The following is an 18,639-nucleotide window of genomic DNA, read 5'->3' as shown; positions in this document are numbered from 1 at the left end:
CACCGAGAACAACGGTATAGACAGAGGATCAACTGTATCTGTTTACTTACTGTCCAATGTATGATTTCATGTTGACATGTAAATCTAAGCTCAGGGAGCAGTGCAGCCTTTTACACGCAGGAAATCTCTCGCACGCACGCATCTCTGAGTTTGCACACAGACATTTTTCTTTTACACTCAGTCTGTGTTGCAAACACAGTAAAACACAGCATTTGTACTACTACCAGTATATTAACCAGTGTTACCTGTCCACATGGATCTGTAGTCACACCTCCAAAATGCTAGCTGTGCTGCCATGTTGAGCTTCTTTGTACATTACTGTGAACACACTAGGCGTACACACAGATTGGAAGAGCTGTGCAAACCAAGACACACGGCTAGTGTGGCTGATGGTGCTGTTTATAAGAGACCGCCTAATGAACTGGTGCTCATTCAGCAAAGTGCAAAATGTCCATCACCAGCATGACGTAGCCCTGACAGTAGATTAAAAAGCCATCATTGGTTTGATGCCATCAGTAAAGCTTTGATTCAGTGGAGAAGTTTGAATTACGTAGAGCCTGTGTAAGTGGCTGACACCATTGCTAGTAATTGTACCTGTGCATGGTGGACTTGTGTTGCTCTACAACTTCGGCAGTGGACTTCCTGTCTTCAAGTTGGTCTTTTGTCTTCTATTCGCTTCTGAAAATTGTGATAGAAGCAACAGCCAGAAATGCAGAACAGGAAATAATGAATTGATCAATCAGTTTTTGGCTGCAGTGCTGAAACATGTAGTTAGATTTTTTTTTAGGGAGGTGCATGTCAACTTAACCTCCTAGGACCTGGCGTCCACATATGTGGACATCACATTTGGGGTTATTTAGACCAAATTGTCACACTGCTTCCACTGCCCGACTGCAACTGCACCTTATGTACATCCTGTAGTATTCATTCCACCTCATTTCATTTCTGTCATCCTGTATTCTATGTATATAAGTTTAGATTGGTTATTTATAGTTGGTTTACACAGCTTTGTGTATGCATGTGTATGCATGTGTAATGTGTATATATAGACACGTGTGTGTGTGTGTGTGTGTGTGTGTGATTTACATTGCTGTGCTTGAGAGTCACCATCTACCAGAACCAAATTCCTTGTATGTGTCTGTGCATATACCTGGCCAATAAACGCGATTCTGATTCTGAAATACTCACTTTTGCTCTACAAGGGCCTGATGTCCACTTACGAGGACATTATGCTGCTACTGTTCTATTGAAATTTTAAACGAATATCCTCATATGTGGCTCTCATTTTGTTAGAAACAAAAATCAGGTAAAAAAAAAATAAAAATCTGGCAATTCTTTGTTTTTACGTTCATCAGGTCCCAATCAGCCCAAATATCAAAGAGAAATTAAAAATGCTGCTGTGGAAGAGTTCAGGTCTTAGGAGGTTAAAGAGTGGGATTTCTGAAAGGTTTGCTATTACAGCATACCTATGGTGCAGATTTAATGCAAAAGTATAAATCCCACTTAATCCTCCACCACCAACCCTGCGCCAAGCCCGGAAATCATCCGCCCGCCAACCCGGTCATATCTGTGGGAGGCTACAGCTTCATCAGACTGAGAACCGGAGCTAATGTCAGAGTTTCCACACCAAAGCAATTTACAGATATCCTCTCTTGTTAATATAGTATTAAATCTACTGCATGAGCTACAGCGTGCAGAAACACATGTGGCCAGCTCTGGTAGTAATACACGGTCGTAACAAAAGATCGTGCTTAGCACAAGAAAAAATGTCTTTGAAACAAAATGTAATAGACTGCCATTGTAGCTCAGTTATTCTGCTAATGCAACAGATGATATTCTGTCTTTGTAGATCTATGTGCATGTGCACTCTCATTTCTGTTATTTCTTTTAAATTAAAGTTTAAGCTAAAGGTTAATGAGCTATTATTCAAGATTTATTACCAAGATAAGCTGCTCAGTTTGTACAAGTTGCTCAGCAGTACAATACAGACACAAACTGCAAACAACGGCGGTGCCGACTTTGGCAGGGAATTAAAATGATATTACAAATGATGATTTGCAGACAGGCATTACTGTCCTTTGGAAGCTGCCTTTGGCTGTTTTGCACTGTGGAAGATTTGAAATGTGTTTTGAGGTTTCTTGTGAAACATAATGACATTTTGTGAATTTTGGCGTTAACCATTTCCTTTGTAGTTTTGTAACATAGTATTTGTCACAATGTCATCTGCCATTCACCAGCAACCACCACACTATAATCTGTACTTTATCATTTATTTTTCTGACAACTTCTTATTTACACAAATTTCTGTACTTTCTGCTGTTTTTAATACAGGCCTGTTACTTTTGGCTCAGCGTTATCACTTAAAGTGAAAAGGAGTTTGCAAAGAAAAGCATCTGGACTTCTTTAATTTGCTTGAAGACGTTTCACCTCTCATCCGAGAAGCTTCTTCAGTTCTAAGGTCAAATGGCCGAGAGTCCCAGATTTAAACCCAGTGGGAGTATCCCCCCAAAGAGGGACAAAAGACCCCCTGATGATCCTCTAATCACATGCGCCAAGGTGTGAAAGCGGGTGTGGGACCTAATCAGCCTGACTGAGAACTTTCACAGACACTTAAAGTGAAAACAAACATTTTTGAATTCAGATTGAAAGAACTTTGTATTCTCATATCCTGATATTATTTTATTGTCGTCCTTCAAGGAGCAACTTTTTCCTTTCTTACTTGGAGTACATTTTAGAGCCTGTACTGCTTAAATTTGGACTTGTGGAAAGAAATTGATTGTAATTTTAGTGAAGTATATTTAACACCATTATCTCCATCTCGCTTTCTTAAATGAAATACTGTTGCACCGCTGAAAGCAGTGTGTTAAAGCTGGCCCAATAATGTAAGTCAGTTAGCCGTGTTTTCATTGTTTTGTATGTTTACACTGTGATGTGTGGGTAATAACTGATGATCCTTTAGTTTAGTCTGTAACCCAACCGAATGGTCTCAACATGGCATACGTGTCTCTGATGGTTCATTTGGTTACTGCTATTTTTATTTTTAATGTGAGCGATGTTTTGGGGACTGTTGCCATCCATCCTTAAAAGCTAGCAAGAAAACCTGGACCTTTAACGCTCATGCAAAGTTCACCAAAACAACGATTCCATTCATCACCACTTTCCATCGGTTTTGTCTGAATGCCAAACACTAGACACGTACAACCCAAAGAAAGGTGTCTAGAGATGACGTTAAAATCCTTTCGTGCTTTGGACTAATGTTTCTTAGCTTGCTCACTCAGTCTTCCAGTAACCAACGACAGATCCACCCTCCCCACTCTGCACGAGCAGCTGTGTTGACTGTCTCGTGCATGGGAACCCTTGATTACTAGGCTGACTGTACGTTTGGGCTGAGCCTGGCAGCCAGCTCATTGTGCCTCCCTCAGCCAACACACAAAACAGAGCTTTCTTAACTTTGATCGTGGAGAGTTGTAAACGACTGCTGCTCCGTCATCCGAGGCCTCGGGTGATCCACCGGGCTTCATTAGCCTAATGAATGGTTTGGGGATGTTTGTCTGTGCTACAGTGCGCCTGCCTCTGGCAGCCGGTTCATGCCTGACGGCCTCACGTTGGCAGCCAGTCGCTCGCTGTCGGCTTCATTAGAGGCTTCAGCTGCGATGGCTCGGGATGATGTCTTCGTTAAACTTTATGATTTGTTGATTTTAATAATCTGTTGTGTTTCTTGATGTGATTGTTAGGGACACGTTAGAAAAACAGCACTTGTTGCAATAACAAGATGCAGGTGTAGTAAAATGACATCAGTGCATAAGCTCAGCTGGAGGCAGCTCTCCAGCCAGAATATGATTTTTCCTGAAATATGCTGAGTTTGATTTATGATTAACCTTTCTCTGTGTAATGAAGCCACATCTGAGAGGAAAGTAGATGTGTGTGAGAAACTGCTAATATTGAAACATGTTGGATGGTTCTGATAGAGTCTTGGTTGGTGATCAATAATAGATGCTTTGAAAGTTCTCAGTTCAGTTTTTCCAGATATTTGGAACCGTTTAAGCTCAATAGTCCTAGCGGGGTTGTGATTTACACAGTTGCCTAACAAGATCCCCCGGTTCGATCCCGAGACGAGACGCAGATTTCCTTTGGGCTTGTGTCAGGATAAGCATCCGACTTACAACATCTGCCAGAATGCGAGCTGCTGTAGTGACCCCTTGTAAACAAGGAAGCCGTCAAGAGTGTCTTTTATTCCTGTTACGATCAGACAAATAAATCCTTAGAATATGTGTGTTTATTGTTTCTGCTGGATCCGTTTTTAAAGCATCAGATGTTACATGTACATTCACTTCTGAAAAGGATCCTGATGAAATCATGTTACTGTATTACTCGCATATCTGAGCATTTCCTGCAATAATATGAAAAATGTGAGGCATAACCTATCTGGCCTCATCTCATGAGGTTATTAAAGGAAAAACATACAATATACTTACTGGATGGGAATTTAATGGTGCGGATGAAATCACCAATGCAGATGGAGTTGTACCAGATGTTGGATCCTGCCAAATGTCTGCATAGAGAGTAATGGTTGTGTAGCACACATTTAATACATGCTTACATATGTACTTGTCCCAGTGCGGTGTGACGGGATCTTCAAGCTCTCCATCTAGTGTCCAGCTTCAGAGACGAAACATACTGAAGAACATAGACTTGGATCTGTATATTGATGGATGTTTCTTGATATTTGTGTTCCCAAAAATCCCAAATGCTTCAGGTTCAGGACGGATGTATAGGCATTTTAGTTGTGCTGCCCCTGGTATAAAAGATGGATGTAGCCACTGTGACATCACCTGAAGTAATGTTTTGAAGCCTCAAGTTTCACTGCCACCATCTTGGTGAAAGCAACATGTGGCTCTTATTGGCAAACCCCAATCCTGCCTACTTGTGATGTGTGAAATGTTGTTGGCCACTGAGCATAGCTTGGATAATCGTTCTAACTTTTAATATATAGGCCACACGGAGTCTCCTCATTAAAAACAAGTTTGAGTCACTTCAGCACGGACTTTTCCGACGTGTCTGTGGTGATACTTTTATGGTTTGTACAACTATTAAGTGGACTTGTTGTAAAGGCTCACCTTTCAGCACATTCACTTCACCAGATGCACCTTGTTTCTTTTCCTCACCTTTGATTGGGGGTGGTGCTTGGCCTTAATTGCACTCACCTGTCACTCGTTATAGAAGGACTGCACTCACCTACCCCTCACTCTTTCTTCGCTCCCACATGGGGCGGCAGCTGAGATGAGTTTCTCTTTGAGTCTCCTGAGTTCATGTATCATTTTGAGTTACTTAAATCATACTTTATGTCCTTTTTAGAGATAGCAGTCCATGTGTCTTTCCTTTACCCGTTATCCAATAAAAAAACCTGCAAATGATTGATGACTGCTTATTCTCATTCTAATCGGATGAGCCCATGATGATGACTACTTAAACCCTGAACCGTCCTTCCTCCAAAACAAGACTGATGTTTAACATAAAATTATTTTAAAATCTATACAAACTCTGTTTAAATGGAGCAATTAACTCAAAAGTTCAACTTTTAATTTGAAGGGGAATGCTCTTCATTTCCAGTTTTCTGTTGGACATTTAATAGTTTCACCACTGCTTGTTGAGTAGTTTGCTATGCTGCTGTGACCTTCAAATCATCAGGCCTAAATTTAACTTGGGCTACATTCACTCAGTGTAATCGCTGTTGTTCTTCTGTTAGCAATTAGTCCCGTACACTCACACCTTGTTGCTGTGTGTGAATCGCAAGTTTCAGTTAAATTAAATTAAATTGATATAGCTCAAAATCACAAAAACAGTGGGCTCAAGGTGCTTTATATTGGAAAAGACCCCGCAGTACGAGAGATAAGCCTCTGAATGTTGAGCAAGGATTTGGTGACGTGACTGTTGGTTTCCGACATCCTGGGCACAGGAGAGGAAATGATAAATGACGTGAAGCACAGTGAGCGCTTCAGATCAATGCAAATCTCAGCTCTGCTTATTGTTTCAGGCACTGAGGGGGTTTTAGCTTTGTAGCGGGCAACTCAACCTATAGGTCTGTCTGACACCTGGCTGACCTGCTGTCTGTGAACATATGAGGTGTACAGGACGCAGCCTATATGTACAGTTGTACAGCAGTTAGACATAGTACAGCTGTATACCTACAGATATATATGGACGTAGATGATCCACATATGAACAGGTGTAGGGGTTTGACCTTTCTGTGGCTTTTCCACAGACCTGCAGCCGTTCCTGCTGCCTGTTTGGTTCATACTGTAACTACAGCTACAGTGTACCTGCTTTGACAGAGACAGCTTAAGTTGGGCTGCTCAGCCTTCTTTGTTCCAGCTTGGAAAGATGGTTCCTTTTGTCGAGTACTGGGTAAGTGCGGCGATGAAGCCTGGAGGGACGTGTGCATTAATAACATCAGTGCTTCTTTCCTTTCACTCTGCGTTGTGTCCTGTTGTGGATCCTCTTTGCTGTATTGTCCTGACGTCCCCAGCACAATCGATTAGTGGCAGTGGATCTGTCCCAGCTCACAGCTCAGTGTATTGAGAGTGTAGGTGCCAGTAGGGAAGGAAGGATCCCACTGTGTTGTCAGCTTCTCTGACCCCTCTGCCACAATGGGACCCCCCCACACACACACCACCCCCACCCCCTTTCCCTGCCAAGCTGGGAAGAGTAAATATTTATCAGCCCCCACAACAATGGCCAGCTCAGAGGAGAAAGACGCTCTGAGCAGAGCTCACGCAAGGCTGACAGATCACCTGATGTCAGTCGAGGCTTAAAGATGGGCTTCAGGAAGCACAAGACTCTGGTTTGCCAATAAGCACTCTGCAAGTTGTTCTGTCACAGGAACGTCCGGCTGTTCTGGACTAACTGTCAGACTCAAACCTTTGAAAACTGTGGAGTTTGTCTAAGAACTCCATCAACTAAACTCAACTTATGTTCAGTTTTTACATGAAGGATGTTTTAGTGAAGGCCTCACTCAAACTACTCTTGTTCTGTTTTGTCTTTCTGTACTAACCATTAGTTAATAACAGAGGTTGGTATAGAGCTCCTCTCTGTTTCTCAATTTTGTTACCAAGAAGTGTCGAACTAAAGACAAAAGGAAGCAAATAATATTCGTCATGGGCCAAACACTCGCATCAAATACAGCTGTGTTCTTCCCTAAAAGCTCAGATATGCTCAGTGTTTTTCAGCTGAAGCCCAGATAAATAAAGTCAGCAAAAGCTGTAAAAGGTTTCAGTGCAGGTTTCTGTAACTGTTACAGCTGCGTGTCTCTGGATCACCAGTGTGGCTCCATTACTCTGTCAAGCCGTGGTTAGAGACCAGATTATTGCGACTGTGTGCATCGAGCTTGTGATGCTGTTGCCATTCGAAATGGTTGATTTCAAATATTGGGAGCAGGTCTGCAACCCCGCAGCTGGCTGTCATTTTCAAATCAACTTTGGTGCACTTTGCTCTTGTGTGCTGTCTGTTTATTGCACACTCAGCTATTTGGTGACCAGCTTGTCGTTGTAAAAAATGTAATTTCTCTCCTCGTCACAAAGAAGTGTCTGTCCTGTTCTGAGCTGTAGGTGGCTGTAAGTCTCTTCCTGCTGTGGATGCTGACGATGGGCTGTTGCTCTTGCAACATGGTCAAAAACACCCACTCTGCCTTCCTGCCATATTCATGCAGCCAAAGTTAACTGCTTATTGTGCAGGTCTGAGTTAAATTTACCTCAACTTTGACAGGAGAAACTGAAGCAGTGGGAATAAAGACAACTGTTAATTGCCAACAATGCAGTAAATATACCAGAGGGTTACCTGCTATATGTGAGGAGATGTCCAACCATTGGCTGGAAAGTGATGCACAGCATCATATGTGGGAGGGTGTTTTTACTTAATTCTTAATGAGTTTCTTACCAAGACTGAAAGCCTGCAGCTGAGGCCGCACCGCCATGTTTTAGGCTAAATGCCAACTTGTTCAGCTGATGGTGCCACTGTACACAAACAGTTATTTAATGTGTTGTTAAAAACGATTTGAAGTCATTGTCTTTTTCTCCTGAGCCTCATGTTGTTTCCATCTCTGCTCATTAAGATTAAACTCCGGGACACTACATCACAATTAATAGCTACATGTTGGTGGGAGGTGTGAGAAAACAAAACGGTGCTGAAGGCGGTCTCTGTGCACCATTAGTCTCCAAGCGACATAAACGGCCTGAAGCCGGTGACACAGATAGCCAATAGTTTGGCTGTGCGGTGTAGTGGAGGGGAAAAGGAGCAGTAAGAAAAGACCAGACGGCTGAAGGGGCGTCATGTTGCAAGTAGAGCTTGATGTGCATTTACAAAGCAGTGTTCAAGGAGCATGCGTGCAGCTGCACTGAAATATTCTGCACAGCCGTGTCACGTAATATATGATTAAGGAAACACCTGCTTAAGTGAGTAACAGAGTGGATTGCGAGCAGGTGCTTCCCCACATGTTCAATATAAGCAGTTAAACTTTCCTCGCAGCTCTGTATAGGGGTGCTGGGTGTGCTTGGTTGCTACATTGTGTTTTGCTAATGTAAAAAAAGGAAAAAAACCTTGGATGTTGCAGGAGGACACGTTGGCCACGTTGGACTTTTGAGTGCTTAATGGTGGCGTTTGAGTATATAGGGGGAGGACAAAATGCTCCTCCACATGTGGAAGCTTGCTGAAGAGTTTTGCTGAGTGATGCTCTCTGACATTTCTGGCATGTGCTGATGTGATGCTGCGTGACAGAAAACTCATCAAACTGGTGAATCGGCACATTTCACAAAGGCAACGAGTAAATCAAATCATCAACTCCGCTTGCCTGCCTGCACGCCGCGGCTCTCTGTACGCTTGTTAATTGGCCCAGTAAGATTGTTCTTGGCAGATGTCCATAATGAAACACTAACATGTCAGATATGGTGTGAAATGGTTGAGTATGAATGGTTGGCAAAGATCAGGCTGCTGCCTGCCAGAGAGCTGCAAGTTTATGAGACACTTTGTTTTTAAGGCTTTTCTTGGTGCTAATCTTGACTTGATGTTTTGTATGTTTTATAAATCTGTGGATTGTTGGACTCCAGTATATTCTACAGTGGACCAATTAGCTGTAAAGACGCAGGATATTAGGTTCAACAACAGACTGTTTCATTTTCAACAGTCGTCATTACTTTAATGATTGTGTTTCTGCAGCACAAAGACTTGATTGAATATAAATATTCAAATCATTAATTTGCAATGGATTTTCATGGTAATCAGCTGTTGGAGATCACAGCATGACAACCCAACAGCTGACAGTATTGTACTGTAACGTCATACAGCAGTTTTATATTTTTACAGTAAGAGACTCGTTCACTTCAGTCAACACTGTAAACACTCTACAGTGAAGCTTCCGATAAACTGAAATACAATCAATGCTTCTGCTGGAGAGGGTAGTATAGAATAAGAACCCGACTTTAAGTTCAGTCCCTTTAACGATTATCCTTAGACTCAGTAAGAAAACACTTTGTCTACAATGGAAAGAAGACTAAATGCGACCACGATGAAGATGCATGTTAGTCCCAGTATGGGGTCCTAGTCCAGCAGTGATTCCTGTGATCATTGATGCTTTGTCTGTAGTACTGTAGGGTTGTACATGTTGTTTCTGTATATTATTGTGCCTTTGTGTTGTGAACTGGCACAAAATTAGGAAAAAATGAAACAATTTTGGAACTACAGTATTATTATTTGTTTTTCCCAAAGTGCAGACACAGTCCACTGGGTATGTTATACCACACTGTCACAGCTACGTCCTAATGCAGGACCTTTCCCTGTTATAAACTTGCTATATTGCCTGTCTGCTTTTTTTAACCAAACAAAAAAAGCCTCATTTCAGTTTAACTATACACTCAACTCGAGCGCTCGCAGAGCTAGAGGCTCCAGGTATCATTGGTGTACCGCTCCTCCCTTTATTATGCCTTTGGGGAGCCCCACTGACCCTGAAGCATGATGTAATTCCTTAAGCCTGTCACTAATAATTTCCCCCTCAATGTTAATGACTCAAAGATTAATGCCAGGGCAAAACTGGGCCCCCATTTTCAGGGCCCCGCCTTGCCTGCAGTTTTACGCTGTTTATAAATATTTATGGACACATACAGACAGCTAATAAAGTCGGCGTTGGCAAAAAGAAACTGAACAACTTTCCACTTATTTTCATTTTTTGAGCATTACTGTTCCTCCGTGCTGCCCCGCTTCCCTGTGCCAAAAAGGTGTATCCACCATTTGAGTCATAATAACAACTTGTTTTCTCACATAGGAAAGAAGGGGGTGGGGGGTGTAAAAATTGCAAACAGGCCCTCGGTCCAATGAGTATGCGCCTACATGCCCAGCAAAGATAAACATACCCTCATGTGTCCCACGGCTCGCGTCTGCTGTGGGAGCAGCACGGGGCTGAGGGGTATCAGACAGGTACACACACACCTGTAGGCTTTCTTCACCATTTGGTGCTGTATCAGAGCTTGGTTTTGCCCGTCGAGGCTGGGCGGCTGCAGAGCGGCTGTCGTGAGCAGACACAGGGCACCGTTATTGTTTCAGTGCACGTTTGTCTTTTAACATCAATCTCTGATCACAAGCATCTCGTACAGTAAGGCACGGGCGCTTTTCTTTTTCTTTTTTAAATCATGCACTCTTGCAGCACTGCAGTCACTGTGTTACACTGCACATGAAAGAAGCAGTAGTGCATGTATGGGATTAAGGTCCATTTGTCAAAGCTCTCATTTATCATGGAGCCCACTGGTGTCAGACCTGCTGCTTTCCCAGCCCGTCTCTATTACGCTCTGCTGGTACTCACTTGGACACTCAACACCTGACCTGACACACACACACACACATGCACACACACACGTGCACACATACACACGCACACGTATACACACACACGTGCACATGTATACACACATACGTGTGCACGTGCACACACACACACACGTGCGCACGTGCACACACACACACACGCACACGTGCACACATACACACGCACATGTGCACACACACGCACACGTGCACACACTCCCGTATGTGAGAGGCTGACAGACAGAGGATAAATGAATGGCCCTGAGAGAGACACAGTTCAGTCCAACCATGAAAGAATTCCTGCCTTTCTTTTGGGGAGTGCAGTCAGCCTTGATGGGGGTGACACCCCACCCACTGGAAATGGCCTTAAAAGATAGATGTAGCAACCACAAAATCACAGATTCATGTTTTTGGACTCTACCGTGGCTTTTTGGACATATTTTTGGAGCCACAGGTGAACCAGAGTAATGAGTGTAAAGTTCATCAGTAACAGACTGAGCCTGCTCTGACGTTTGGATGTTCTGGTCAGCAGGTTATCAGATATTGAGGGAGTGACGGCACGGGCCAGGTTGGGAGGTGAAACTGACAACAGTGTGGCCACGCCCCTTTCTCTAAGCTTTAATCCATTTTTGTGAGCTATTAGGCAAAATTAAGGCACAATTAGTTTTTCTTTTTTCCCACCAGGCTTTGCCTTTGGAAACTTTAACATGGGTGTCACTTTTAGTGTCAGCCTTAAGTGACTGTTGGAGAACACCCTGCAACCCAGGGTGTGTGTCGTGGCCAAGAACCAGGAACTTGGGCAGCAACCTGCAGCCACTTCCCAACCACGACAGCGGTCCTGACTGCAGATCTACTCTGCTGAAGTGCTCTCGGGCAACAAAGGCCCTGTCTCAACATGCGTACTTGCGTTCTCGTGTACTCGTGATACGTCATCAGTCGGAGACCAAGTACTGTTCCAATTCGAAGTACGCATCAAGCCGAGAACGCGAAAAATTCCCGGCCCGTTTCATCGAGCATGCATCGGTGGTGACTTGTGTGGACTTGGTACAGCTAAATATCCCAGAATGCATTTCGTCCCAAACTCAAACGCGGCAATGGCGGACGAGCGGGGCTTTTAAATATTACTCTTTCTAGGTCACAAAATAAACTTTTAAGTTATTTTCAAGCGAGAATGTAGCTGTGTAAACTTCAAATATCTGCTCGATTTATCAAGATATCATATATTTCCAAACGCGCTCCGACGTTTTCGGAGACGTCTGTGACCCGCCAGCTCCATAGCAGACAGCGAGGTCGAGGATTATTAGAGCCGGCGAGAACAGCGGACTCCCAGCACATCGTTTTCAACCCCCCCGCGGTCTTTTCGCTACTCAGGTTAAACAAACCCCAGCAGCTGTCTATTGTATTGAGTGTCCACTACAATAAAAATAAAAGCGTTCGAACATCTCACCTGCTTGTTTTTATTAAGGTATGTACACGTATGTACATGTACGCTATTTTTATTAATGGAGATTTCACTACTGAGGTTAAACATGATATATAAGTCACTTAGATCACTTCTAAATGGTAATGTTTGGTTTATTTCAGTGTTTTATTTGTTCCTGAGTAAACCGGTTTGGCTGTGATTAAAGCTTCATCACATATTACTCACAGTTAAATTAAGAGGGGACGGCAGTAAAAACTCCGGACCTGTGACATCACCAAGTACGCTGGTGTTCCAGTTGTTCAAATCGCGAGTCCGTACTCACGTTCTCAGCGAGTCCGGTCTCGCCGAGAAGGTGAGTACGTACTCGCGTACTTAGAATTGAGAAAGGGCCAAAGTGTCCATACGATTGATTCACCTCTGGTGTTCAGAGCAGAGAAGTTTCCATCTATGGTGCTGAGGGAAAAGCTTATATTTGGCTTTAGGCTTCAAAGTAAAGTCAATGCTTAACTCCAGTGAACAATAACTGCAGTTGTATCAATGTCTGCGAGAAGTATTTTCCCAGTACTTTCAGTGAACGCTTCCTCAGTGAGTATATCGCTGTCTCGAGTCTACAGAGCAGTTCCTGCTCAGTTATTTACTGGTCGTTTAAGAGAGAGGAAAGAAACAAATTTGGGCTCATCGACTATCTTAACCGACACAAAACATTTAGCTCATTTTAAGTCAAAGTCAAACAAATATTTAGTATTTTTTTTTTTTATAAGAAAACGCTGCATGTTTGCTGCTGAGGTGTGCGGCGTTTTGTGCCGTGTATAATGTTGCAGACGTACATATGATGCCTGAGTTTGGCTAACCTTAGCGGTAACAGCAGTAGTCTTGGTATGGTTACACTCTGGTGATATTCCACCAGGCAAAGCCGACGTTCACACACTGTCTCTTTCTTTTCACTCGTTTATTTTGTCCTTTGACACGGAAACTGCTCAACTGGAGATTTTCTGGTGTGGTGGGTGATGCCACGGTGGCTGCTTCTATCTTTTATATACAGTAAATAGTCAAATGTGATAGAGAAAGCAGATGTATGTTGTGGTTAGTATTAAACATGGGATGCTATTAGAGCAGGGCGATATGACCAAAAATATTTATCACGATATACATTTGAAAACTTGCGATGACGATATAATTGACACGAGACAAAATGCTTTACAACTCCACAACTTTATTAGTGCAAAAAACCATCAATGTATTTTCACTTAAACAAGCAGCTGTGCACATAAAATCGTTTCGAGGTCAGTAAACACAACCAGAGTTCCTACTTAAGGCACACGGGATTATAAGGGGCTCTGTCTGATTTGAAGTGTGTCGTATTTTCCAAACAACACGGTAATAACGACGGCCCGCTAGCATGCTCTACCAAAAATAGTGCTTTGTTGTGTATCTGACGGACGAAAGCTAAACCAGTTCCACTGAAGCTGCAGCATTTTTACAAACCAGTTCTGGTTCATCCGTTTCATTCAACGATCCGCTTTCGCTCTTCTCATTCTGTGTAACCGCCATGATTTTTTTTTCTTTTTTTTTCTTTTTTTTGTGTCCCGTTTGGATCTTTAGCCATCAGAATTGTTGTCTTAAGGCCAAGAAAGATGCCAAGCGGATTTATTTTACCAAGTGGATCATCATGGCCTTGCCATATTGGTCCATTTGATTGACCTTTATTATAATTATGTATTTATTTTATTTTCGGTTGCTACAAACGGGACAGACGTGACTGGGGGATAGGACAGGGAGAAAGAATGAAAGAAAGAGAGGGAGAGAAAGAAAACCAAAGGGGAGAAGAGACGGTGAGAAGGGGGGGAAGAAAGGAAAAAACAAACAAACAAACAAACAAAACACCTGGATCACCTGTATGGAGAAAAAAAACAGAAGAGAAAGCAAACAACAAAGAGCAACATAATAAAAACAGCACCATCACAATAAACTAGCTAGCAGTAGATAACAGTAGATACTAAATAATAAACGATATTGTGCAGCACGCAAGATAGACAGCGCACAATGTGCTTTGAGGCAGCAGCCAAGAAAGGTGTAGTCCGCGTCTGTGAACACCCGTGTGTACACCTGTGTGTACACCTGTGTGGATCAGCACGCTTGTATTCCAAAGGTTTCTCCATGTAACGATCTGCTAGGGAGTGTGGGGAGCCATAGCCCCGTCCACCAGGGTATGAAGCAGGTATGGAGGAGATCCAGGCCCCAGATATCCAGAGGCCCCAGAGTACAAGGACCCGAGGAGGACCACCAAAGGGGGGGGGAACCGTGCCACCCTCCTGGGAAGAGCTGAGTAGAGCCCCAAACGAGAGGTCACCCCGCAGCTACGGAGCAGAGGCCAGAGGGGGTTGCAGTGGCGTGCCCGCGGGCTCCGCCGGCAGCCAGCTGTACCAGAGAGGACCGAGCTTCAGGCCCAGAGGCCAGAGGCCTGAGGGCATCCCACCCCCCGGAAGGAGCCCAGCCGGGCCACAGGCGCCCGGCCCCGCCAATCGGCCACCAGGAGTGAGCCGGTACATGCATGAGCGCCCAGCCCCAGACGACAAGGACCACCAACACACCAACGTCTGAGGGCATCAGCCACCGGCAGGGAGTGTGGTGAGGGGAGATAGGCCTCCGTACTTTAGAGGGCCTGAGATGTTCCCACAGAGGTTGAGTTCATACATAAGGCACACGGGATTATAAGGGGCTCTGTCTGATTTTTAAGTGTGCCGTACTTTCCAAACAACACGGTAATAACGACGGCCCGCTAGCATGCTCTACCAAAAATAGTGCTTTGTTGTGTATCTGACGGACGAAAGCTAAACCAGTTCCCCCACTGAAGTTGCAGCATTTTTACAAACCAGTTCAGGTTCATCCGTTTCATTTAACGATCCGCTTTCGCTCTTCTCATTCTCCGTCGGCGCCATGATTTTTCTGCCGTGTGTGTATGAAAACAAAGGCACTGCGCATGCGCGTTTTACCCATATTCTATCGCCATATTTCATTTTCTTATCGTTGCCCAACATTATACCGGTATGATATGGCCCAGCCCTAGAAGATATCTGCTGTAGTGACTCTTGTACAGATGAGCAGATCAGAGGTGTTCTTTGTTTATTTAACAGAAATCTAAGATGACACATGCATTCACAAACCTTGCAGCTTTGTAGGCGACTAGTGTGGTCCATGTAGTGCGTTCATCGAATTCTTTAGTCAGCATTTAAACACTGCAGCTGTAAATTAGACCCACCTTTGCCCTGGGTGCTTGTCTTTAAACTTATCTGGCAGCAGCTGTGCGAGCACAACTAAAAATCTTTCTTTGTCTTTAGTGTGTGAGCGTCTTTTTTAAAGCACTTTACTTTGGACATTTATGTTGTGCGCAGTAGGGCTGCTCAATTAATCGAATTTTAATCACGATTACGATCTGGGCTTTCAACGGTCATTAAAAATGACTGAGCCGATTATTAGCCCCTCCCTCGTGCTTTACTCTCGCGCTGCTCCGTGTGGCAAATCGAGCGCACCTCTCTGCGTTTCGAACACGTGTCGCAACAATTAAGAGCAGCGGTCTCCAACCTTTTTTGCGCCACGGACCGGTTTATGCCCGACAATATTTTCACGGACCGGCCTTTAAGGTGTCGTGGATAAATACAACAAAATAAAACTAGTACCGGTACCGAAAAAAAGAAGATTTATTCATAACACACGTGAAAAGACCCAGGAAAACCGAGTAAACGATAAAAACGATAACAAAATAACACTGAAAACCGATAAAAACCCTGAAAACCACACATTTCACACCTGAGCCTCAACTCTCACCAAACGACTCACGGACCGGTACCGGTCCGAGGCCCGGAGGTTGGGGACCGCTGATTAAGAGGACCCGAGGGAAGCTCAGAAAGCTAAGCAGAAGTTATTTGGAGAGGAGAGTGACTGCCGTTGATTGAAAAGAGAGGTAAAAAAACGTCAGTGGTGTGGAAACATTATGGGTTGGATCAGACGTGGATCAAGTAGACACAGTGTGTAAACTTTGCTACGGTGTCGTAGCTGCACCACAGAGCAACACTGCAAAGTTCACTAAACATAGATGTTTACATTTTTCATTTATTTTTATATTGCAAACATTTGCACTGTTATCAGTATTTGCACACTATTTTATATTATTTTTTGACAATCTTTAAAGTCATTATTCAACACGTTGATGTTAAATAAATATCGTCAAATAATCGAGATCTCAATGTCAGTGAAAATAATCGTGATGATCATTTTTGCCATAATCGAGCAGCCCTAGTGTGCAGTGTGTCTGTGCAGGTTCTTACATCGATGGCTCCTGGAGTGTTGAGTTTGTCAAATTCATATTAAAGACAAGAATCAGTAACATCAATTTAAATGGTTGCGATTTGTTGAGATTTAAAAAAAACTATGACAAACCCCCCCCCCCCCCCCCCCCCCTCAGTGGTACAGTCCAGTGAACTGAAAACAATCAGCCATGAAAACACCACAACAGACTAGAGTGCTTAAAAAATACACTCACACCATTAAAAACCTTTAAATATTAAGTTAGATCAGCTAAATCAAGATTTACTGAAATGTCATTTGAGAAAGAGAAACGTAAAATACATCAAATCATCAATCAGCTGTCTTACAGCTGCTTCACACACGGCGTCTTTGTTTGGTCCTGTTGACTCAGGTCATGGAAAAAGAAGCTGCGAGACAAATGAAGAGACGGGTAATGAGAGGGATGTGAAGAGGACAACATGAGAGCGTGTGTGAGAATGCATGCCCCTTAAAGTCTTCTGATTGTGATTCTGCACACACAGAACTGAGCCAGAACTCTGTGTCCACTTCGGCTCTCTCCTACCCAGCTCTGCACAGCCCTCGAACCTCAGAGGGCCCTCCAAGCGCTCCCTTGTCCTTCAGTTGGATGACACAGGATGAAGTCACTTCGTTTGCTTTGGCACCAGGATCTTTGTTTCAGGCACCGCGGTGATGTGCCAGGGGCTGTGTTCTCACAGCAGAGCGTTCCTCCCGCTGCTGTATGAAAGGGACAAGGCCATAAAAACTAAAGTGTCCTCTGTGTAGCTCAACAAATTGCAGTGTGGGACACACTGTGCCAAAGCCGAGCACGGCAGGAAACAGGTTTTGTTTGTTGCTCACAGCATGTTGCACAGTATAGCTGCGTTGCTTTCTTACTAGCCGACTGTGTTTGAACAGTTGGTCGTTTTAAATGTTCCCTCACTTTTTCATTTCATAGTTTATAAGAAAATCTGAACTCCGACTTTATGAAGACGACTTTTTTCTGATTCACTTCCAGAGCCAAGCTAATGTTGCCTCAACATGCTTTTACACAAAAATAGCTTACCACAATTAGCAGGACTATATTACACCCGATTCTTTTATCCCAGTATTGAACAGAGAAAACCCAACTCGGTGTGGTCAAAGCTCAAAAAATCATCTTTATTCTACATTTCCGGAAAAGGAGAGCTGCGGACACTAGCAAGCACCCACCGGTCTAAAAGCATTACAAGCTAAATGCGTATATATAGTTCTCTTATACGTCACACACAGCTTCGATCAAAACGACTCCTTCTGGCCTGACTGTGTGTGCGTGTGTTACCTAGTTCCGCTTTTTCTGTCTGGTTTCCTGTTCTTCATATTGACTCTGCAGCTCTGCACTAAACTTCCTGTTTCTTAAACTTCCCCTAACTTAAGCTGTTGCTAAGGCGACCTATCACCCTCTGACCTCGTTCTCTCTCACAGCTGGCCTTGCTTTATAGAGGCCTTTATTATTAAAATACATAAAACAATATATTAAAAAAATAAGCACTAAGAATATATATTCCGTAACAACTATAAAGAGAATCTTATAAATATTTAGGCGATGCACATTAAACAAACTGAAGAGGATGGAGAAGGTAACGTAGTGACAGAAGGATGAAAATAAACATGTTTACGAAAATCGAAAGAATTAATAATGAACATTTTTCAAAAACATGTTAATAATTGCTGTGTGCACAGACCGATGCCCCTTTTCAGGCAGGCTTGTGCAGCAGAGTGAGCTCTTGCAATGACACATTCAGAAGTCTGCATATTTGCGGTGGTTGCATCTGGGACAAATAACATACCAACAGCAGGAAAACAGACTGTTGCTACCAGAAATATGTTCTGTGGCAGTCCTGGCTGGATAAGCTCCCAGTCAGACGCAAACTAAACTACAAACTACAGCGGGGAAGATGTGAACACTTGATGGAAACCAGTGTGGGAGAAACACGGGCGTGTTATAGATGTTCTGTGGAGTGTAGCTCGTTTATTAAGCTCAGCTGTTTGAGATAAGGAGGGCGGCATGAAGCTTCTCAGAGCACAGG

At 43.5% G+C, this 18,639-nt stretch overlaps 1 protein-coding gene across 2 annotated transcripts in view; it reads left to right on the top strand.

The window, feature by feature from the left end:
• Positions 1-18,639, top strand: part of disp1 (dispatched homolog 1 (Drosophila)) — a 106,309-nt gene that overhangs the window by 36,589 nt on the left and 51,081 nt on the right. The window lies entirely within an intron of this gene.

The sequence above is a fragment of the Perissodus microlepis genome, chromosome 15 (genome assembly GCF_051167445.1).
Source record: "Perissodus microlepis isolate ML-2025 ecotype Zambia chromosome 15, ASM5116744v1, whole genome shotgun sequence".
Classification (NCBI taxonomy): domain Eukaryota; kingdom Metazoa; phylum Chordata; class Actinopteri; order Cichliformes; family Cichlidae; genus Perissodus; species Perissodus microlepis.
The sequence above is the reverse complement of the archived record's forward strand: the minus strand, read 5'-3'. Positions and strand labels throughout refer to the sequence as shown.